The sequence below is a fragment of the Phyllobates terribilis genome, unplaced genomic scaffold (genome assembly GCF_046119375.1).
Source record: "Phyllobates terribilis strain yellow unplaced genomic scaffold, ASM4611937v1 Scaffold_8__6_contigs__length_399053987, whole genome shotgun sequence".
Taxonomy (NCBI): Eukaryota; Metazoa; Chordata; class Amphibia; order Anura; family Dendrobatidae; genus Phyllobates; species Phyllobates terribilis.
The window spans coordinates 226,666,996-226,693,255 of NW_027362768.1; positions in this window are offsets into that span (position 1 = coordinate 226,666,996).

Consider the following 26,260-nt stretch of genomic DNA (forward strand, 5'->3'; position numbering starts at 1 on the left):
ATTGGCTGAAAACGACTAAATATCAAGGACTCATTGGGCGAATCGCTCTGGAACTGAAATCGGAATGCTCACTGACATTTGCCCTATCTGAAAGTCTGATAAACGCCGGAAAAATGACTGAGTCCAAAAAAAATTTTTTTTCAACTTTTTTCAATTTTACCCCCGTGGGATATATATTCTACCCACACACATTTGGAACTCTCCTGGGGTACCCTCACACAGATTATTCCCTCATTTAGTGGATATTTTCACAAAAAAGTGAAATTTTCAAAAATCCAGAAAATTGGCTGAAAACGACTAAATATCAAGGACTCATTGGGTGAATCGCTCTGGAACTGAAATCGGAACGCTCACTGACATTTGCCCTTTCTGAAAGTCTGATAAACGCCGGAAAAATGACTGAGTCCCAAAAAAATTTTTTTTCAACTTTTTTCAATTTTACCCCCGTGGGATATATATTCTACCCACACACATTTGGAACTCTCCTGGGGTACCCTCACACATATTATTCCCTCATTTAGTGGATATTTTCACAAAAAAGTGAAATTTTCAAAAATCCAGAAAATTGGCTGAAAACGACTAAATATCAAGGACTCATCGGGCGAATTGCTCTGGAACTGAAATCGGAACGCTCACTGACATTTGCCCTATCTGAAAGTCTGATAAACGCCGGAAAAATGACTAAGTCCCAAAAAAAATTTTTTTTCAACTTTTTTGAATTTTACCCCCGTGGGATATATATTCTACCCACACACATTTGGAACTCTCCTAGGGTACCCTCACACATATTATTCCCTCATTTAGTGGATATTTTCACAAAAAAGTGAAATTTTCAAAAATCCAGAAAATTGGCTGAAAACGACTAAATATCAAGGACTCATCGGGCGAATTGCTCTGGAACTGAAATCGGAACACTCACTGACATTTGCCCTATCTGAAAGTCTGATAAACGCCGGAAAAATGACTGAGTCCAAAAAAAAATGTTTTTAAACTTTTTTCAATTTTACCCCCGTGGGATATATATTCTACCCACACACATTTGGAACTCTCCTGGGGTACCCTCACACATATTATTCCCTCATTTAGTGGATATTTCCACAAAAAAGTGAAATTTTCAAAAATCCAGAAAATTGGCTGAAAACGACTAAATATCAAGGACTCATCGGGCGAATTGCTCTGGAACTGAAATCGGAACACTCACTGACATTTGCCCTATCTGAAAGTCTGATAAACGCCGGAAAAATGACTGAGTCCAAAAAAAATTTTTTTTCAACTTTTTTCAATTTTACCTCCGTGGGATATATATTCTACTCACACACATTTGGAACTCTCCTGGGGTACCCTCACACATATTATTCCCTCATTTAGTGGATATTTTCACAAAAAAGTGAAATTTTCAAAAATCAAGAAAATTGGCTGAAAACGACTAAATATCAAGGACTCATTGGGTGAATCGCTCTGGAACTGAATTCGGAACGCTCACTGACATTTGCCCTTTCTGAAAGTCTGATAAACGCCGGAAAAATGACTGAGTCCAAAAAAAATTTTTTTTCAACTTTTTTCAATTTTACCCCCGTGGGATATATATTCTACCCACACACATTTGGAACTCTCCTGGGGTACCCTCACACATATTATTCCCTCATTTAGTGGATATTTTCACAAAAAAGTGAAATTTTCAAAAATCCAGAAAATTGGCTGAAAACGACTAAATATCAAGGACTTATCGGGCGAATCGCTCTGGAACTGAAATCAGAACGCTCACTGACATTTGCCCTGTCTGAAAGTCTGATAAACACCGGAAAAATGACTAAGTCCAAAAAAAAAATTTTTTCAACTTTTTTCAATTTTACCCCCATGGGATATATATTCTACTCACACACATTTGGAACTCTCCTGGGGTACCCTCACACATATTATTCCCTCATTTAGTGGATATTTCCACAAAAAAGTGAAATTTTCAAAAATCCAGAAAATTGGCTGAAAACGACTAAATATCAAGGACTCATTGGGTGAATCGCTCTGGAACTGAAATCGGAACGCTCACTGACATTTGCCCTTTCTGAAAGTCTGATAAACGCCGGAAAAATGACTAAGTCCCAAAAAAAATTTTTTTTCAACTTTTTTGAATTTTACCCCCGTGGGATATATATTCTACCCACACACATTTGGAACTCTCCTAGGGTACCCTCACACATATTATTCCCTCATTTAGTGGATATTTTCACAAAAAAGTGAAATTTTCAAAAATCCAGAAAATTGGCTGAAAACGACTAAATATCAAGGACTCATCGGGCGAATTGCTCTGGAACTGAAATCGGAACACTCACTGACATTTGCCCTATCTGAAAGTCTGATAAACGCCGGAAAAATGACTGAGTCCAAAAAAAAATTTTTTTAAACTTTTTTCAATTTTACCCCCGTGGGATATATATTCTAGCCACACACATTTGGAACTCTCCTGGGGTACCCTCACACATATTATTCCCTCATTTAGTGGATATTTCCACAAAAAAGTGAAATTTTCAAAAATCCAGAAAATTGGCTGAAAACGACTAAATATCAAGGACTCATCGGGCGAATTGCTCTGGAACTGAAATCGGAACACTCACTGACATTTGCCCTATCTGAAAGTCTGATAAACGCCGGAAAAATGACTGAGTCCAAAAAAAATTTTTTTTCAACTTTTTTCAATTTTACCTCCGTGGGATATATATTCTACTCACACACATTTGGAACTCTCCTGGGGTACCCTCACACATATTATTCCCTCATTTAGTGGATATTTTCACAAAAAAGTGAAATTTTCAAAAATCAAGAAAATTGGCTGAAAACGACTAAATATCAAGGACTCATCGGGCGAATTGCTCTGGAACTGAAATCGGAACACTCACTGACATTTGCCCTATCTGAAAGTCTGATAAACGCCGGAAAAATGACTGAGTCCAAAAAAAATTTTTTTTCAACTTTTTTCAATTTTACCTCCGTGGGATATATATTCTACTCACACACATTTGGAACTCTCCTGGGGTACCCTCACACATATTATTCCCTCATTTAGTGGATATTTTCACAAAAAAGTGAAATTTTCAAAAATCAAGAAAATTGGCTGAAAACGACTAAATATCAAGGACTCATTGGGTGAATCGCTCTGGAACTGAATTCGGAACGCTCACTGACATTTGCCCTTTCTGAAAGTCTGATAAACGCCGGAAAAATGACTGAGTCCAAAAAAAATTTTTTTTCAACTTTTTTCAATTTTACCCCCGTGGGATATATATTCTACCCACACACATTTGGAACTCTCCTGGGGTACCCTCACACATATTATTCCCTCATTTAGTGAATATTTTCACAAAAAAGTGAAATTTTCAAAAATCCAGAAAATTGGCTGAAAATGACTAAATATCAAGGACTCATTGGGTGAATCGCTCTGGAACTGAAATCGGAACGCTCACTGACATTTGCCCTTTCTGAAAGTCTGATAAACGCCGGAAAAATGACTGAGTCCAAAAAAAATTTTTTTTTCAACTTTTTTCAATTTTACCGCCGTGGGATATATATTCTACCCACACACATTTGGAACTCTCCTGGGGTACCCTCACACATATTATTCCCTCATTTAGTGGATATTTTCACAAAAAAGTGAAATTTTCAAAAATCCAGAAAATTGGCTGAAAACGACTAAATATCAAGGACTCATCGGGCGAATTGCTCTGGAACTGAAATCGGAACACTCACTGACATTTGCCCTATCTGAAAGTCTGATAAACGCCGGAAAAATGACTGAGTCCAAAAAAAAATTTTTTTAAACTTTTTTCAATTTTACCCCCGTGGGATATATATTCTACCCACACACATTTGGAACTCTCCTGGGGTACCCTCACACATATTATTCCCTCATTTAGTGGATATTTCCACAAAAAAGTGAAATTTTCAAAAATCCAGAAAATTGGCTGAAAACGACTAAATATCAAGGACTCATCGGGCGAATTGCTCTGGAACTGAAATCGGAACACTCACTGACATTTGCCCTATCTGAAAGTCTGATAAACGCCGGAAAAATGACTGAGTCCAAAAAAAATTTTTTTTCAACTTTTTTCAATTTTACCTCCGTGGGATATATATTCTACTCACACACATTTGGAACTCTCCTGGGGTACCCTCACACATATTATTCCCTCATTTAGTGGATATTTTCACAAAAAAGTGAAATTTTCAAAAATCAAGAAAATTGGCTGAAAACGACTAAATATCAAGGACTCATTGGGTGAATCGCTCTGGAACTGAATTCGGAACGCTCACTGACATTTGCCCTTTCTGAAAGTCTGATAAACGCCGGAAAAATGACTGAGTCCAAAAAAAATTTTTTTTCAACTTTTTTCAATTTTACCCCCGTGGGATATATATTCTACCCACACACATTTGGAACTCTCCTGGGGTACCCTCACACATATTATTCCCTCATTTAGTGAATATTTTCACAAAAAAGTGAAATTTTCAAAAATCCAGAAAATTGGCTGAAAACGACTAAATATCAAGGACTCATTGGGCGAATCGCTCTGGAACTGAAATCGGAACGCTCACTGACATTTGCCCTATCTGAAAGTCTGATAAACGCCGGAAAAATGACTGAGTCCAAAAAAAATTTTTTTTCAACTTTTTTCAATTTTACCCCCGTGGGATATATATTGTACCCACACACATTTGGAACTCTCCTGGGGTACCCTCACACAGATTATTCCCTCATTTAGTGGATATTTTCACAAAAAAGTGAAATTTTCAAAAATCCAGAAAATTGGCTGAAAACGACTAAATATCAAGGACTCATTGGGTGAATCGCTCTGGAACTGAAATCGGAACGCTCACTGACATTTGCCCTTTCTGAAAGTCTGATAAACGCCGGAAAAATGACTGAGTCCCAAAAAAATTTTTTTTCAACTTTTTTCAATTTTACCCCCGTGGGATATATATTCTACCCACACACATTTGGAACTCTCCTGGGGTACCCTCACACATATTATTCCCTCATTTAGTGAATATTTTCACAAAAAAGTGAAATTTTCAAAAATCCAGAAAATTGGCTGAAAACGACTGAATATCAAGGACTCATTGGGCGAATCGCTCTGGAACTGAAATCGGAACGCTCACTGACATTTGCCCTATCTGAAAGTCTGATAAACGCCGGAAAAATGACTAAGTCCAAAAGAAATTTTTTTTCAACTTTTTTCAATTTTACCCCCGTGGGATATATATTCTACCCACACACATTTGGAACTCTCCTGGGGTACCCTCACACATATTATTCCCTCATTTAGTGGATATTTTCACAAAAAAGTGAAATTTTCAAAAATCCAGAAAATTGGCTGAAAACGACTAAATATCAAGGACTCATTGGGTGAATCGCTCTGGAACTGAAATCGGAACGCTCACTGACATTTGCCCTTTCTGAAAGTCTGATAAACGTCGGAAAAATGATTGAGTCCAAAAAAAATTTTTTTTCAACTTTTTTCAATTTTACCCCCGTGGGATATATATTCTACCCACACACATTTGGAACTCTCCTGGGGTACCCTCACACATATTATTCCCTCATTTAGTGAATATTTTCACAAAAAAGTGAAATTTTCAAAAATCCAGAAAATTGGCTGAAAACGACTAAATATCAAGGACTCATTGGGCGAATCGCTCTGGAACTGAAATCGGAACGCTCACTGACATTTGCCCTATCTGAAAGTCTGATAAACGCCGGAAAAATGACTAAGTCCAAAAGAAAATTTTTTTCAACTTTTTTCAATTTTACCCCCATGGGATATATGTTCTACTCACACACATTTGGAACTCTCCTGGGGTACCCTCACACATATTATTCCCTCATTTAGTGGATATTTCCACAAAAAAGTGAAATTTTCAAAAATCCAGAAAATTGGCTGAAAACGACTAAATATCAAGGACTCATTGGGTGAATCGCTCTGGAACTGAAATCGGAACGCTCACTGACATTTGCCCTTTCTGAAAGTCTGATAAACGCCGGAAAAATGACTGAGTCCAAAAAAAATTTTTTTTTCAACTTTTTTCAATTTTACCGCCGTGGGATATATATTCTACCCACACACATTTGGAACTCTCCTGGGGTACCCTCACACATATTATTCCCTCATTTAGTGGATATTTTCACAAAAAAGTGAAATTTTCAAAAATCCAGAAAATTGGCTGAAAACGACTAAATATCAAGGACTCATCGGGCGAATTGCTCTGGAACTGAAATCGGAACGCTCACTGACATTTGCCCTATCTGAAAGTCTGATAAACGCCGGAAAAATGACTAAGTCCCAAAAAAAATTTTTTTTCAACTTTTTTGAATTTTACCCCCGTGGGATATATATTCTACCCACACACATTTGGAACTCTCCTGGGGTACCCTCACAAATATTATTCCCTCATTTAGTGGATATTTTCACAAAAAAGTGAAATTTTCAAAAATCCAGAAAATTGGCTGAAAACGACTAAATATCAAGGACTCATTGGGTGAATCGCTCTGGAACTGAAATCGGAACGCTCACTGACATTTGCCCTTTCTGAAAGTCTGATAAACACCGGAAAAATGACTAAGTCCAAAAAAAAAATGTTTTCAACTTTTTTCAATTTTACCCCCATGGGATATATATTCTACTCACACACATTTGGAACTCTCCTGGGGTACCCTCACACATATTATTCCCTCATTTAGTGGATATTTCCACAAAAAAGTGAAATTTTCAAAAATCCAGAAAATTGGCTGAAAACGACTAAATATCAAGGACTCATTAGGTGAATCGCTCTGGAACTGAAATCGGAACGCTCACTGACATTTGCCCTTTCTGAAAGTCTGATAAACGCCGGAAAAATGACTGAGTCCAAAAAAAATTTTTTTTTCAACTTTTTTCAATTTTACCCCCGTGGGATATATATTCTACCCACACACATTTGGAACTCTCCTGGGGTACCCTCACACATATTATTCCCTCATTTAGTGGATATTTTCACAAAAAAGTGAAATTTTCAAAAATCCAGAAAATTGGCTGAAAACGACTAAATATCAAGGACTTATCGGGCGAATCGCTCTGGAACTGAAATCACAACGCTCACTGACATTTGCCCTGTCTGAAAGTCTGATAAACACCGGAAAAATGACTAAGTCCAAAAAAAAAATGTTTTCAACTTTTTTCAATTTTACCCCCATGGGATATATATTCTACTCACACACATTTGGAACTCTCCTGGGGTACCCTCACACATATTATTCCCTCATTTAGTGGATATTTCCACAAAAAAGTGAAATTTTCAAAAATCCAGAAAATTGGCTGAAAACGACTAAATATCAAGGACTCATTGGGTGAATCGCTCTGGAACTGAAATCGGAACGCTCACTGACATTTGCCCTTTCTGAAAGTCTGATAAACGCCGGAAAAATGACAGTCCAAAAAAAATTTTTTTTTCAATTTTACCCCCGTGGGATATATATTCTACCCACACACATTTGGAACTCTCCTGGGGTACCCTCACACATATTATTCCCTCATTTAGTGAATATTTTCACAAAAAAGTGAAATTTTCAAAAATCCAGAAAGTTGGCTAAAAAAGACTAAATATCAAGGACTCATTGGGCGCATCGCTCTGGAACTGAAATCGGAACGCTCACTGACATTTGCCCTATCTGAAAGTCTGATAAACGTCGGAAAAATGACTGAGTCCAAAAAAAATTTTTTTTCAACTTTTTTCAATTTTACCCCCGTGGGATATATATTCTACCCACACACATTTGGAACTCTCCTGGGGTACCCTCACAAATATTACTCCCTCATTTAGTGGATATTTTCACAAAAAAGTGAAATTTTCAAAAATCAAGAAAATTGGCTGAAAACGACTAAATATCAAGGACTTATCGGGCGAATTGCTCTGGAACTGAAATCGGAACGCTCACTGACATTTGCCCTATCTGAAAGTCTGATAAACGCCGGAAAAATGACTGAGTCCAAAAAAAATTTTTTTTCAACTTTTTTCAATTTTACCCCCGTGGGATATATATTCTACCCACACACATTTGGAACTCTCCTGGGGTACCCTCACACATATTATTCCCTCATTTAGTGGATATTTTCACAAAAAAGTGAAATTTTCAAAAATCCAGAAAATTGGCTGAAAACGACTAAATATCAAGAACTCATCGGGCGAATTGCTCTGGAACTGAAATCGGAACACTCACTGACATTTGCCCTATCTGAAAGTCTGATAAACGCCGGAAAAATGACTAAGTCCCAAAAAAAAATTTTTTTCAACTTTTTTGAATTTTACCCCCGTGGGATATATATTCTACCCACACACATTTGGAACTCTCCTAGGGTACCCTCACACATATTATTCCCTCATTTAGTGGATATTTTCACAAAAAAGTGAAATTTTCAAAAATCCAGAAAATTGGCTGAAAACGACTAAATATCAAGGACTTATCGGGCGAATCGCTCTGGAACTGAAATCAGAACGCTCACTGACATTTGCCCTGTCTGAAAGTCTGATAAACACCGGAAAAATGACTAAGTCCAAAAAAAAAATTTTTTCAACTTTTTTCAATTTTACCCCCATGGGATATATATTCTACTCACACACATTTGGAACTCTCCTGGGGTACCCTCACACATATTATTCCCTCATTTAGTGGATATTTCCACAAAAAAGAGAAATTTTCAAAAATCCAGAAAATTGGCTGAAAACGACTAAATATCAAGGACTCATTGGGTGAATCGCTCTGGAACTGAAATCAGAACGCTCACTGACATTTGCCCTTTCTGAAAGTCTGATAAACACCGGAAAAATGACTGAGTCCAAAAAAAATTTTTTTTTCAACTTTTTTCAATTTTACCCCCGTGGGATATATATTCTACCCACACACATTTGGAACTCTCCTGGGGTACCCTCACACATATTATTCCCTCATTTAGTGGATATTTTCACAAAAAAGTGAAATTTTCAAAAATCCAGAAAATTGGCTGAAAACGACTAAATATCAAGGACTCATTGGGTGAATCGCTCTGGAACTGAAATCGGAACGCTCACTGACATTTGCCCTTTCTGAAAGTCTGATAAACACCGGAAAAATGACTAAGTCCAAAAAAAAAATGTTTTCAACTTTTTTCAATTTTACCCCCATGGGATATATATTCTACTCACACACATTTGGAACTCTCCTGGGGTACCCTCACACATATTATTCCCTCATTTAGTGGATATTTCCACAAAAAAGTGAAATTTTCAAAAATCCAGAAAATTGGCTGAAAACGACTAAATATCAAGGACTCATTAGGTGAATCGCTCTGGAACTGAAATCGGAACGCTCACTGACATTTGCCCTTTCTGAAAGTCTGATAAACGCCGGAAAAATGACTGAGTCCAAAAAAAATTTTTTTTTCAACTTTTTTCAATTTTACCCCCGTGGGATATATATTCTACCCACACACATTTGGAACTCTCCTGGGGTACCCTCACACATATTATTCCCTCATTTAGTGGATATTTTCACAAAAAAGTGAAATTTTCAAAAATCCAGAAAATTGGCTGAAAACGACTAAATATCAAGGACTTATCGGGCGAATCGCTCTGGAACTGAAATCACAACGCTCACTGACATTTGCCCTGTCTGAAAGTCTGATAAACACCGGAAAAATGACTAAGTCCAAAAAAAAAATGTTTTCAACTTTTTTCAATTTTACCCCCATGGGATATATATTCTACTCACACACATTTGGAACTCTCCTGGGGTACCCTCACACATATTATTCCCTCATTTAGTGGATATTTCCACAAAAAAGTGAAATTTTCAAAAATCCAGAAAATTGGCTGAAAACGACTAAATATCAAGGACTCATTGGGTGAATCGCTCTGGAACTGAAATCGGAACGCTCACTGACATTTGCCCTTTCTGAAAGTCTGATAAACGCCGGAAAAATGACTGAGTCCAAAAAAAATTTTTTTTTCAATTTTACCCCCGTGGGATATATATTCTACCCACACACATTTGGAACTCTCCTGGGGTACCCTCACACATATTATTCCCTCATTTAGTGAATATTTTCACAAAAAAGTGAAATTTTCAAAAATCCAGAAAGTTGGCTAAAAAAGACTAAATATCAAGGACTCATTGGGCGCATCGCTCTGGAACTGAAATCGGAACGCTCACTGACATTTGCCCTATCTGAAAGTCTGATAAACGTCGGAAAAATGACTGAGTCCAAAAAAAATTTTTTTTCAACTTTTTTCAATTTTACCCCCGTGGGATATATATTCTACCCACACACATTTGGAACTCTCCTGGGGTACCCTCACAAATATTACTCCCTCATTTAGTGGATATTTTCACAAAAAAGTGAAATTTTCAAAAATCAAGAAAATTGGCTGAAAACGACTAAATATCAAGGACTTATCGGGCGAATTGCTCTGGAACTGAAATCGGAACGCTCACTGACATTTGCCCTATCTGAAAGTCTGATAAACGCCGGAAAAATGACTGAGTCCAAAAAAAATTTTTTTTCAACTTTTTTCAATTTTACCCCCGTGGGATATATATTCTACCCACACACATTTGGAACTCTCCTGGGGTACCCTCACACATATTATTCCCTCATTTAGTGGATATTTTCACAAAAAAGTGAAATTTTCAAAAATCCAGAAAATTGGCTGAAAACGACTAAATATCAAGAACTCATCGGGCGAATTGCTCTGGAACTGAAATCGGAACGCTCACTGACATTTGCCCTATCTGAAAGTCTGATAAACGCCGGAAAAATGACTAAGTCCCAAAAAAAAATTTTTTTCAACTTTTTTGAATTTTACCCCCGTGGGATATATATTCTACCCACACACATTTGGAACTCTCCTAGGGTACCCTCACACATATTATTCCCTCATTTAGTGGATATTTTCACAAAAAAGTGAAATTTTCAAAAATCCAGAAAATTGGCTGAAAACGACTAAATATCAAGGACTTATCGGGCGAATCGCTCTGGAACTGAAATCAGAACGCTCACTGACATTTGCCCTGTCTGAAAGTCTGATAAACACCGGAAAAATGACTAAGTCCAAAAAAAAAATTTTTTAAACTTTTTTCAATTTTACCCCCATGGGATATATATTCTACTCACACACATTTGGAACTCTCCTGGGGTACCCTCACACATATTATTCCCTCATTTAGTGGATATTTCCACAAAAAAGAGAAATTTTCAAAAATCCAGAAAATTGGCTGAAAACGACTAAATATCAAGGACTCATTGGGTGAATCGCTCTGGAACTGAAATCAGAACGCTCACTGACATTTGCCCTTTCTGAAAGTCTGATAAACACCGGAAAAATGACTGAGTCCAAAAAAAATTTTTTTTTCAACTTTTTTCAATTTTACCCCCGTGGGATATATATTCTACCCACACACATTTGGAACTCTCCTGGGGTACCCTCACACATATTATTCCCTCATTTAGTGGATATTTTCACAAAAAAGTGAAATTTTCAAAAATCCAGAAAATTGGCTGAAAACGACTAAATATCAAGGACTTATCGGGCGAATCGCTCTGGAACTGAAATCACAACGCTCACTGACATTTGCCCTGTCTGAAAGTCTGATAAACACCGGAAAAATGACTAAGTCCAAAAAAAAAATGTTTTCAACTTTTTTCAATTTTACCCCCATGGGATATATATTCTACTCACACACATTTGGAACTCTCCTGGGGTACCCTCACACATATTATTCCCTCATTTAGTGGATATTTCCACAAAAAAGTGAAATTTTCAAAAATCCAGAAAATTGGCTGAAAACGACTAAATATCAAGGACTCATTGGGTGAATCGCTCTGGAACTGAAATCGGAACGCTCACTGACATTTGCCCTTTCTGAAAGTCTGATAAACGCCGGAAAAATGACTGAGTCCAAAAAAAATTTTTTTTTCAACTTTTTTCAATTTTACCCCCGTGGGATATATATTCTACCCACACACATTTGGAACTCTCCTGGGGTACCCTCACACATATTATTCCCTCATTTAGTGGATATTTTCACAAAAAAGTGAAATTTTCAAAAATCCAGAAAATTGGCTGAAAACGACTAAATATCAAGGACTCATCAGGCGAATTGCTCTGGAACTGAAATCGGAATGCTCACTGACATTTGCCCTATCTGAAAGTCTGATAAACGCCAGAAAAATGACTGAGTCCAAAAAAAATTTTTTTTCAACTTTTTTCAATTTTACCCCCGTGGGATATATATTCTACCCACACACATTTGGAACTCTCCTGGGGTACCCTCACACATATTATTCCCTCATTTAGTGGATATTTTCACAAAAAAGTGAAATTTTCAAAAATCCAGAAAATTGGCTGAAAACGACTAAATATCAAGGACTCATCGGGCGAATTGCTCTGGAACTGAAATCGGAACACTCACTGACATTTGCCCTATCTGAAAGTCTGATAAACACCGGAAAAATGACTGAGTCCAAAAAAAATTTTTTTTTTAACTTTTTTCAATTTTACCCCCGTGGGATATATATTCTACCCACACACATTTGGAACTCTCCTGGGGTACCCTCACACATATTATTCCCTCATTTAGTGGATATTTTCACAAAAAAGTGAAATTTTCAAAAATCCAGAAAATTGGCTGAAAACGACTAAATATCAAGGACTCATCGGGCGAATTGCTCTGGAACTGAAATCGGAATGCTCACTGACATTTGCCCTATCTGAAAGTCTGATAAACGCCGGAAAAATGACTAAGTTCCAAAAAAAATTTTTTTTCAACTTTTTTGAATTTTACCCCCGTGGGATATATATTCTACCAACACACATTTGGAACTCTCCTAGGGTACCCTCACACATATTATTCCCTCATTTAGTGGATATTTCCACAAAAAAGTGAAATTTTCAAAAATCCAGAAAATTGGCTGAAAACGACTAAATATTAAGGACTCATTGGGTGAATCGCTCTGGAACTGAAATCGGAACGCTCACTGACATTTGCCCTTTCTGAAAGTCTGATAAACGCCGGAAAAATGACTGAGTCCAAAAAAATTTTTTTTTTCAACTTTTTTCAATTTTACCCCCGTGGGATATATATTCTACCCACACACATTTGGAACTCTCCTGGGGTACCCTCACACATATTATTCCCTCATTTAGTGGATATTTTCACAAAAAAGTGAAATTTTCAAAAATCCAGAAAATTGGCTGAAAACGACTAAATATCAAGGACTCATCGGGCGAATTGCTCTGGAACTGAAATCGGATCGCTCACTGACATTTGCCTTATCTGAAAGTCTGATAAACGCCGGAAAAATGACTAAGTCCCCAAAAAAATTTTTTTTCAACTTTTTTGAATTTTACCCCCGTGGGATATATATTCTACCCACACACATTTGGAACTCTCCTAGGGTACCCTCACACATATTATTCCCTCATTTAGTGGATATTTTCACAAAAAAGTGAAATTTTCAAAAATCCAGAAAATTGGCTGAAAACGACTAAATATCAAGGACTCATCGGGCGAATTGCTCTGGAACTGAAATCGGATTGCTCACTGACATTTGCCTTATCTGAAAGTCTGATAAACGCCGGAAAAATGACTAAGTCCCCAAAAAAATTTTTTTTCAACTTTTTTGAATTTTACCCCCGTGGGATATATATTCTACCCACACACATTTGGAACTCTCCTAGGGTACCCTCACACATATTATTCCCTCATTTAGTGGATATTTTCACAAAAAAGTGAAATTTTCAAAAATCCAGAAAATTGGCTGAAAACGACTAAATATCAAGGACTCATCGGGAGAATTGCTCTGGAACTGAAATCGGAACACTCACTGACATTTGCCCTATCTGAAAGTCTGATAAACGCCGGAAAAATGACTGAGTCCAAAAAAAAATTTTTTTCAACTTTTTTCAATTTTACCCCCGTGGGATATATATTCTACCCACACACATTTGGAACTCTCCTGGGGTACCCTCACACGTATTATTCCCTCATTTAGTGGATATTTTCACAAAAAAGTGAAATTTTCAAAAATCCAGAAAATTGGCTGAAAACGACTAAATATCAAGGACTCATTGGGTGAATCGCTCTGGAACTGAATTCGGAACGCTCACTGACATTTGCCCTATCTGAAAGTCTGATAAACGCCGGAAAAATGACTGAGTCCAAAAAAAATTTTTTTTCAACTTTTTTCAATTTTATCCCCCGTGGGATATATATTCTACCCACACACATTTGGAACTCTCCTGGGGTACCCTCACAAATATTATTCCCTCATTTAGTGGATATTTTCACAAAAAAGTGAAATTTTCAAAAATCAAGAAAATTGGCTGAAAACGACTAAATATCAAGGACTCATCGGGCGAATTGCTCTGGAACTGAAATCGGAACGCTCACTGACATTTGCCCTATCTGAAAGTCTGATAAACGCCGGAAAAATGACTGAGTCCAAAAAAATTTTTTTTCAACTTTTTTGAATTTTACCCCCGTGGGATATATATTCTACCCACACACATTTGGAACTCTCCTGGGGTACCCTCACACATATTATTCCCTCATTTAGTGGATATTTTCACAAAAAAGTGAAATTTTCAAAAATCCAGAAAATTGGCTGAAAACGACTAAATATCAAGGACTCATTGGGTGAATTGCTCTGGAACTGAAATCGGAACGCTCACTGACATTTGCCCTTTCTGAAAGTCTGATAAACGCCGGAAAAATGACTGAGTCCAAAAAAAATTTTTTTTTCAACTTTTTTCAATTTTACCCCCGTGGGATATATATTCTACCCACACACATTTGGAACTCTCCTGGGGTACCCTCACACATATTATTCCCTCATTTAGTGGATATTTTCACAAAAAAGTGAAATTTTCAAAAATCCAGAAAATTGGCTGAAAAAGACTAAATATCAAGGACTCATCGGGCGAATTGCTCTGGAACTGAAATCGGAATGCTCACTGACATTTGCCCTATCTGAAAGTCTGATAAACGCCGGAAAAATGACTAAGTTCCAAAAAAAATTTTTTTTCAACTTTTTTGAATTTTACCCCCGTGGGATATATATTCTACCAACACACATTTGGAACTCTCCTAGGGTACCCTCACACATATTATTCCCTCATTTAGTGGATATTTCCACAAAAAAGTGAAATTTTCAAAAATCCAGAAAATTGGCTGAAAACGACTAAATATTAAGGACTCATTGGGTGAATCGCTCTGGAACTGAAATCGGAACGCTCACTGACATTTGCCCTTTCTGAAAGTCTGATAAACGCCGGAAAAATGACTGAGTCCAAAAAAATTTTTTTTTTCAACTTTTTTCAATTTTACCCCCGTGGGATATATATTCTACCCACACACATTTGGAACTCTCCTGGGGTACCCTCACACATATTATTCCCTCATTTAGTGGATATTTTCACAAAAAAGTGAAATTTTCAAAAATCCAGAAAATTGGCTGAAAACGACTAAATATCAAGGACTCATCGGGCGAATTGCTCTGGAACTGAAATCGGATCGCTCACTGACATTTGCCTTATCTGAAAGTCTGATAAACGCCGGAAAAATGACTAAGTCCCCAAAAAAATTTTTTTTCAACTTTTTTGAATTTTACCCCCGTGGGATATATATTCTACCCACACACATTTGGAACTCTCCTAGGGTACCCTCACACATATTATTCCCTCATTTAGTGGATATTTTCACAAAAAAGTGAAATTTTCAAAAATCCAGAAAATTGGCTGAAAACGACTAAATATCAAGGACTCATCAGGCGAATTGCTCTGGAACTGAAATCGGAATGCTCACTGACATTTGCCCTATCTGAAAGTCTGATAAACGCCAGAAAAATGACTGAATCCAAAAAAAATTTTTTTTCAACTTTTTTCAATTTTACCCCCGTGGGATATATATTCTACCCACACACATTTGGAACTCTCCTGGGGTACCCTCACACATATTATTCCCTCATTTAGTGGATATTTTCACAAAAAAGTGAAATTTTCAAAAATCCAGAAAATTGGCTGAAAACGACTAAATATCAAGGACTCATCGGGAGAATTGCTCTGGAACTGAAATCGGAACACTCACTGACATTTGCCCTATCTGAAAGTCTGATAAACGCCGGAAAAATGACTGAGTCCAAAAAAAAATTTTTTTCAACTTTTTTCAATTTTACCCCCGTGGGATATATATTCTACCCACACACATTTGGAACTCTCCTGGGGTACCCTCACACGTATTATTCCCTCATTTAGTGGATATTTTCACAAAAAAGTGAAATTTTCAAAAATCCAGAAAATTGGCTGAAAACGACTAAATATCAAGGACTCATTGGGTGAATCGCTCTGGAACTGAATTCGGAACGCTCACTGACATTTGCCCTATCTGAAAGTCTGATAAACGCCGGAAAAATGACTGAGTCCAAAAAAAATTTTTTTTCAACTTTTTTGAATTTTACCCCCGTGGGATATATATTCTACCCACACACATTTGGAACTCTCCTGGGGTACCCTCACACATATTATTCCCTCATTTAGTGGATATTTTCACAAAAAAGTGAAATTTTCAAAAATCCAGAAAATTGGCTGAAAACGACTAAATATCAAGGACTCATTGGGTGAATTGCTCTGGAACTGAAATCGGAACGCTCACTGACATTTGCCCTTTCTGAAAGTCTGATAAACGCCGGAAAAATGACTGAGTCCAAAAAAAATTTTTTTTTCAACTTTTTTCAATTTTACCCCCGTGGGATATATATTCTACCCACACACATTTGGAACTCTCCTGGGGTACCCTCACACATATTATTCCCTCATTTAGTGGATATTTTCACAAAAAAGTGAAATTTTCAAAAATCCAGAAAATTGGCTGAAAACGACTAAATATCAAGGACTCATCGGGCGAATTGCTCTGGAACTGAAATCGGAATGCTCACTGACATTTGCCCTATCTGAAAGTCTGATAAACGCCGGAAAAATGACTAAGTTCCAAAAAAAATTTTTTTTCAACTTTTTTGAATTTTACCCCCGTGGGATATATATTCTACCAACACACATTTGGAACTCTCCTAGGGTACCCTCACACATATTATTCCCTCATTTAGTGGATATTTCCACAAAAAAGTGAAATTTTCAAAAATCCAGAAAATTGGCTGAAAACGACTAAATATTAAGGACTCATTGGGTGAATCGCTCTGGAACTGAAATCGGAACGCTCACTGACATTTGCCCTTTCTGAAAGTCTGATAAACGCCGGAAAAATGACTGAGTCCAAAAAAATTTTTTTTTTCAACTTTTTTCAATTTTACCCCCGTGGGATATATATTCTACCCACACACATTTGGAACTCTCCTGGGGTACCCTCACACATATTATTCCCTCATTTAGTGGATATTTTCACAAAAAAGTGAAATTTTCAAAAATCCAGAAAATTGGCTGAAAACGACTAAATATCAAGGACTCATCGGGCGAATTGCTCTGGAACTGAAATCGGATCGCTCACTGACATTTGCCTTATCTGAAAGTCTGATAAACGCCGGAAAAATGACTAAGTCCCCAAAAAAATTTTTTTTCAACTTTTTTGAATTTTACCCCCGTGGGATATATATTCTACCCACACACATTTGGAACTCTCCTAGGGTACCCTCACACATATTATTCCCTCATTTAGTGGATATTTTCACAAAAAAGTGAAATTTTCAAAAATCCAGAAAATTGGCTGAAAACGACTAAATATCAAGGACTCATCAGGCGAATTGCTCTGGAACTGAAATCGGAATGCTCACTGACATTTGCCCTATCTGAAAGTCTGATAAACGCCAGAAAAATGACTGAATCCAAAAAAAATTTTTTTTCAACTTTTTTCAATTTTACCCCCGTGGGATATATATTCTACCCACACACATTTGGAACTCTCCTGGGGTACCCTCACACATATTATTCCCTCATTTAGTGGATATTTTCACAAAAAAGTGAAATTTTCAAAAATCCAGAAAATTGGCTGAAAACGACTAAATATCAAGGACTCATCGGGAAAATTGCTCTGGAACTGAAATCGGAACACTCACTGACATTTGCCCTATCTGAAAGTCTGATAAACGCCGGAAAAATGACTGAGTCCAAAAAAAAATTTTTTTCAACTTTTTTCAATTTTACCCCCGTGGGATATATATTCTACCCACACACATTTGGAACTCTCCTGGGGTACCCTCACACGTATTATTCCCTCATTTAGTGGATATTTTCACAAAAAAGTGAAATTTTCAAAAATCCAGAAAATTGGCTGAAAACGACTAAATATCAAGGACTCATTGGGTGAATCGCTCTGGAACTGAATTCGGAACGCTCACTGACATTTGCCCTATCTGAAAGTCTGATAAACGCCGGAAAAATGACTGAGTCCAAAAAAAATTTTTTTTCAACTTTTTTGAATTTTACCCCCGTGGGATATATATTCTACCCACACACATTTGGAACTCTCCTGGGGTACCCTCACACATATTATTCCCTCATTTAGTGGATATTTTCACAAAAAAGTGAAATTTTCAAAAATCCAGAAAATTGGCTGAAAACGACTAAATATCAAGGACTCATTGGGTGAATTGCTCTGGAACTGAAATCGGAACGCTCACTGACATTTGCCCTTTCTGAAAGTCTGATAAACGCCGGAAAAATGACTGAGTCCAAAAAAAATTTTTTTTTCAACTTTTTTCAATTTTACCCCCGTGGGATATATATTCTACCCACACACATTTGGAACTCTCCTGGGGTACCCTCACACATATTATTCCCTCATTTAGTGAATATTTTCACAAAAAAGTGAAATTTTCAAAAATCCAGAAAATTGGCTGAAAACGACTAAATATCAAGGACTCATTGGGCGAATCGCTCTGGAACTGAAATCGGAACGCTCACTGACATTTGCCCTATCTGAAAGTCTGATAAACGCCGGAAAAATGACTGAGTCCCAAAAAAATTTTTTTTCAACTTTTTTCAATTTTACCCCCGTGGGATATATATTCTACCCACACACATTTGGAACTCTCCTGGGGTACCCTCACACATATTATTCCCTCATTTAGTGGATATTTTCACAAAAAAGTGAAATTTTCAAAAATCCAGAAAATTGGCTGAAAACGACTAAATATCAAGGACTCATCGGGCGAATTGCTCTGGAACTGAAATCGGAACACTCACTGACATTTGCCCTATCTGAAAGTCTGATAAACGCCGGAAAAATGACTGAGTCCAAAAAAAATTTTTTTTCAACTTTTTTCAATTTTACCCCCGTGGGATATATATTCTACCCACACACATTTGGAACTCTCCTGGGGTACCCTCACACATATTATTCCCTCATTTAGTGGATATTTTCACAAAAAAGTGAAATTTTCAAAAATCCAGAAAATTGGCTGAAAACGACTAAATATCAAGGACTCATCGGGCGAATTGCTCTGGAACTGAAATCGGAATGCTCACTGACATTTGCCCTATCTGAAAGTCTGATAAACGCCAGAAAAATGACTAAGTCCAAAAAAAAATTTTTTTAAACTTTTTTCAATTTTACCCCCGTGGGATATATATTCTACCCACACACATTTGGAACTCTCCTGGGGTACCCTCACACATATTATTCCCTCATTTAGTGGATATTTTCACAAAAAAGTGAAATTTTCAAAAATCCAGAAAATTGGCTGAAAACAAATAAATATCAACGACTCATTGGGTGAATCGCTCTGGAACTGAAATCGGAACGCTCACTGACATTTGCCCTATCTGAAAATCTGATAAACGCCGGAAAAATGACTAAGTCCCAAAAAAAAATTTTTTTCAACTTTTTTGAATTTTACCCCCGTGGGATATATATTCTACACACACACATTTGGAACTCTCCTAGGGTACCCTCACACATATTATTCCCTCATTTAGTGGATATTTTCACAAAAAAGTGAAATTTTCAAAAATCCAGAAAATTGGCTGAAAACGACTAAATATCAAGGATTCATTGTCTGAATCGCTCTGGAACTGAAATCGGAATGCTCACTGACATTTGCCCTATCTGAAAGTCTGATAAACGCCGGAAAAATGACTGAGTCCAAAAAAAATTTTTTTTCAACTTTTTTCAATTTTACCCCCGTGGGATATATATTCTACCCACACACATTTGGAACTCTCCTGGGGTACCCTCACACATATTATTCCCTCATTTAGTGGATATTTTCACAAAAAAGTGAAATTTTCAAAAATCCAGAAAATTGGCTGAAAACGACTAAATATCAAGGATTCATTGTCTGAATCGCTCTGGAACTGAAATCGGAATGCTCACTGACATTTGCCCTATCTGAAAGTCTGATAAACGCCGGAAAAATGACTGAGTCCAAAAAAAAAATTTTTTTCAACTTTTTTCAATTTTACCCCCGTGGGATATATATTCTACCCACACACATTTGGAACTCTCCTGGGGTACCCTCACACATATTATTCCCTCATTTAGTGGATATTTTCACAAAAAAGTGAAATTTTCAAAAATCCAGAAAATTGGCTGAAAACGACTAAATATCAAGGACTCATTGGGTGAATCGCTCTGGAACTGAAATAGGAACGCTCACTGACATTTGCCCTTTCTGAAAGTCTGATAAACGCCGAAAAAATGACTGAGTCCAAAAAAAATTTTTTTTCAACTTTTTTCAATTTTACCCCCGTGGGATATATATTCTACCCACACACATTTGGAACTCTCCTGGGGTACCCTCACACATATTATTCCCTCATTTAGTGGATATTTTCACAAAAAAGTGAAATTTTCAAAAATCCAGAAAATTGGCTGAAAACGACTAAATATCAAAGACTCATTGTCTGAATCGCTCTGGAACTGAAATCGGAACGCTTACTGACATTTGCCCTATCTGAAAGTCTGATAAACGCCGGAAAAAAGACTAATTCCCCCAAAAAAATTTTTTCAACTTTTTTCAATTTTACCCCCGTGGGATATATATTCTACTCACACACATTTGGAACTCTCCTGGGGTACCCTCTCACATATTATTCCCTCATTTAGTGGATATTTTCACAAAAAAGTGAAATTTTCAAAAATCCAGAAAATTGGCTGAAAACGACTAAATATCAAGGACTCATTGTCTGAATCGCTCTGGAACTGAAATCGGAACGCTCACTGACATTTGCCCTATCTGAAAGTCTGATAAACGCCAGAAAAATGACTGAATCCAAAAAAAATTTTTTTTCAACTTTTTTCAATTTTACCCCCGTGGGATATATATTCTACCCACACACATTTGGAACTCTCCTGGGGTACCCTCACACATATTATTCCCTCATTTAGTGGATATTTTCACAAAAAAGTGAAATTTTCAAAAATCCAGAAAATTGGCTGAAAACGACTAAATATCAAGGACTCATCGGGAGAATTGCTCTGGAACTGAAATCGGAACACTCACTGACATTTGCCCTATCTGAAAGTCTGATAAACGCCGGAAAAATGACTGAGTCCAAAAAAAAATTTTTTTCAACTTTTTTCAATTTTACCCCCGTGGGATATATATTCTACCCACACACATTTGGAACTCTCCTGGGGTACCCTCACACATATTATTCCCTCATTTAGTGGATATTTTCACAAAAAAGTGAAATTTTCAAAAATCCAGAAAATTGGCTGAAAACGACTAAATATCAAGGACTCATTGGGTGAATCGCTCTGGAACTGAATTCGGAACGCTCACTGACATTTGCCCTATCTGAAAGTCTGATAAACGCCGGAAAAATGACTGAGTCCAAAAAAAATTTTTTTTCAACTTTTTTCAATTTTATCCCCCGTGGGATATATATTCTACCCACACACATTTGGAACTCTCCTGGGGTACCCTCACAAATATTATTCCCTCATTTAGTGGATATTTTCACAAAAAAGTGAAATTTTCAAAAATCAAGAAAATTGGCTGAAAACGACTAAATATCAAGGACTCATCGGGCGAATTGCTCTGGAACTGAAATCGGAACGCTCACTGACATTTGCCCTATCTGAAAGTCTGATAAACGCCGGAAAAATGACTGAGTCCAAAAAAATTTTTTTTCAACTTTTTTGAATTTTACCCCCGTGGGATATATATTCTACCCACACACATTTGGAACTCTCCTGGGGTACCCTCACACATATTATTCCCTCATTTAGTGGATATTTTCACAAAAAAGTGAAATTTTCAAAAATCCAGAAAATTGGCTGAAAACGACTAAATATCAAGGACTCATTGGGCGAATTGCTCTGGAACTGAAATCGGAACACTCACTGACATTTGCCCTATCTGAAAGTCTGATAAACGCCGGAAAAATGACTGAGTCCAAAAAAAATTTTTTTTCAACTTTTTTCAATTTTACCCCCGTGGGATATATATTCTACCCACACACATTTGGAACTCTCCTGGGGTACCCTCACACATATTATTCCCTCATTTAGTGGATATTTTCACAAAAAAGTGAAATTTTCAAAAATCCAGAAAATTGGCTGAAAACGACTAAATATCAAGGACTCATCGGGCGAATTGCTCTGGAACTGAAATCGGAATGCTCACTGACATTTGCCCTATCTGAAAGTCTGATAAACGCCAGAAAAATGACTAAGTCCAAAAAAAAATTTTTTTAAACTTTTTTCAATTTTACCCCCGTGGGATATATATTCTACCCACACACATTTGGAACTCTCCTGGGGTACCCTCACACATATTATTCCCTCATTTAGTGGATATTTTCACAAAAAAGTGAAATTTTCAAAAATCCAGAAAATTGGCTGAAAACAAATAAATATCAAGGACTCATTGGGTGAATCGCTCTGGAACTGAAATCGGAACGCTCACTGACATTTGCCCTATCTGAAAATCTGATAAACGCCGGAAAAATGACTAAGTCCCAAAAAAAAATTTTTTTCAACTTTTTTGAATTTTACCCCCGTGGGATATATATTCTACACACACACATTTGGAACTCTCCTAGGGTACCCTCACACATATTATTCCCTCATTTAGTGGATATTTTCACAAAAAAGTGAAATTTTCAAAAATCCAGAAAATTGGCTGAAAACGACTAAATATCAAGGATTCATTGTCTGAATCGCTCTGGAACTGAAATCGGAATGCTCACTGACATTTGCCCTATCTGAAAGTCTGATAAACGCCGGAAAAATGACTGAGTCCAAAAAAAATTTTTTTTCAACTTTTTTCAATTTTACCCCCGTGGGATATATATTCTACCCACACACATTTGGAACTCTCCTGGGGTACCCTCACACATATTATTCCCTCATTTAGTGGATATTTTCACAAAAAAGTGAAATTTTCAAAAATCCAGAAAATTGGCTGAAAACGACTAAATATCAAGGATTCATTGTCTGAATCGCTCTGGAACTGAAATCGGAATGCTCACTGACATTTGCCCTATCTGAAAGTCTGATAAACGCCGGAAAAATGACTGAGTCCAAAAAAAAATTTTTTTCAACTTTTTTCAATTTTACCCCCGTGGGATATATATTCTACCCACACACATTTGGAACTCTCCTGGGGTACCCTCACACATATTATTCCCTCATTTAGTGGATATTTTCACAAAAAAGTGAAATTTTCAAAAATCCAGAAAATTGGCTGAAAACGACTAAATATCAAGGACTCATTGGGTGAATCGCTCTGGAACTGAAATAGGAACGCTCACTGACATTTGCCCTTTCTGAAAGTCTGATAAACGCCGAAAAAATGACTGAGTCCAAAAAAAATTTTTTTTCAACTTTTTTCAATTTTACCCCCGTGGGATATATATTCTACCCACACACATTTGGAACTCTCCTGGGGTACCCTCACACATATTATTCCCTCATTTAGTGGATATTTTCACAAAAAAGTGAAATTTTCAAAAATCCAGAAAATTGGCTGAAAACGACTAAATATCAAAGACTCATTGTCTGAATCGCTCTGGAACTGAAATCGGAACGCTTACTGACATTTGCCCTATCTGAAAGTCTGATAAACGCCGGAAAAAAGACTAATTCCCCCAAAAAAATTTTTTCAACTTTTTTCAATTTTACCCCCGTGGGATATATATTCTACTCACACACATTTGGAACTCTCCTGGGGTACCCTCTCACATATTATTCCCTCATTTAGTGGATATTTTCACAAAAAAGTGAAATTTTCAAAAATCCAGAAAATTGGCTAAAAACGACTAAATATCAAGGACTCATTGTCTGAATCGCTCTGGAACTGAAATCGGAACGCTCACTGACATTTGCCCTATCTGAAAGTCTGATAAACGCCGGAAAAATGACTGAGTCCAAAAAAAATTTTTTTTCAACTTTTTTCAATTTTACTCCCGTGGGATATATATTCTACTCACACACATTTGGAACTCTCCTGGGGTACCCTCACACATATTATTCCCTCATTTAGTGGATATTTTCACAAAAAAGTGAAATTTTCAAAAATCCAGAAAATTGGCTGAAAATGACTAAATATCAAGGACTCATTGGGCGAATCGCTCTGGAAATGAAATCGGAATGCTCACTGACATTTGCCCTATCTGAAAGTCTGATAAACGCCGGAAAAATGACTGAGTCCAAAAAAAATTTTTTTTCAACTTTTTTCAATTTTATCCCCCGTGGGATATATATTCTACCCACACACATTTGGAACTCTCCTGGGGTACCCTCACAAATATTATTCCCTCATTTAGTGGATATTTTCACAAAAAAGTGAAATTTTCAAAAATCAAGAAAATTGGCTGAAAACGACTAAATATCAAGGACTCATCGGGAGAATTGCTCTGGAACTGAAATCGGAACACTCACTGACATTTGCCCTATCTGAAAGTCTGATAAACGCCGGAAAAATGACTGAGTCCAAAAAAAAATTTTTTTCAACTTTTTTCAATTTTACCCCCGTGGGATATATATTCTACCCACACACATTTGGAACTCTCCTGGGGTACCCTCACACGTATTATTCCCTCATTTAGTGGATATTTTCACAAAAAAGTGAAATTTTCAAAAATCCAGAAAATTGGCTGAAAACGACTAAATATCAAGGACTCATTGGGTGAATCGCTCTGGAACTGAATTCGGAACGCTCACTGACATTTGCCCTATCTGAAAGTCTGATAAACGCCGGAAAAATGACTGAGTCCAAAAAAAATTTTTTTTCAACTTTTTTCAATTTTATCCCCCGTGGGATATATATTCTACCCACACACATTTGGAACTCTCCTGGGGTACCCTCACAAATATTATTCCCTCATTTAGTGGATATTTTCACAAAAAAGTGAAATTTTCAAAAATCAAGAAAATTGGCTGAAAACGACTAAATATCAAGGACTCATCGGGCGAATTGCTCTGGAACTGAAATCGGAACGCTCACTGACATTTTCCCTATCTGAAAGTCTGATAAACGCCGGAAAAATGACTGAGTCCAAAAAAAATTTTTTTTCAACTTTTTTCAATTTTACCCCCGTGGGATATATATTCTACCCACACACATTTGGAACTCTCCTGGGGTACCCTCACACATATTATTCCCTCATTTAGTGGATATTTTCACAAAAAAGTGAAATTTTCAAAAATCCAGAAAATTGGCTGAAAACGACTAAATATCAAGGACTCATTGGGCGAATCGCTCTGGAACTGAAATCGGAACGCTCACTGACATTTGCCCTATCTGAAAGTCTGATAAACGCCGGAAAAATGACTAAGTCCAAAAGAAAATTTTTTTCAACTTTTTTCCATTTTACCCCCGTGGGATATATATTCTACCCACACACATTTGGAACTCTCCTGGGGTACCCTCACACATATTATTCCCTCATTTAGTGGATATTTTCACAAAAAAGTGAAATTTTCAAAAATCCAGAAAATTGGCTGAAAATGACTAAATATCAAGGACTCATTGGGCGAATCGCTCTGGAAATGAAATCGGAATGCTCACTGACATTTGCCCTATCTGAAAGTCTGATAAACGCCAGAAAAATGACTGAGTCCAAAAAAAATTTTTTTTCAACTTTTTTCAATTTTACCCCCGTGGGATATATATTCTACCCACACACATTTGGAACTCTCCTGGGGTACCCTCACACATATTATTCCCTCATTTAGTGGATATTTTCACAAAAAAGTGAAATTTTCAAAAATCCAGAAAATTGGCTGAAAACGACTAAATAT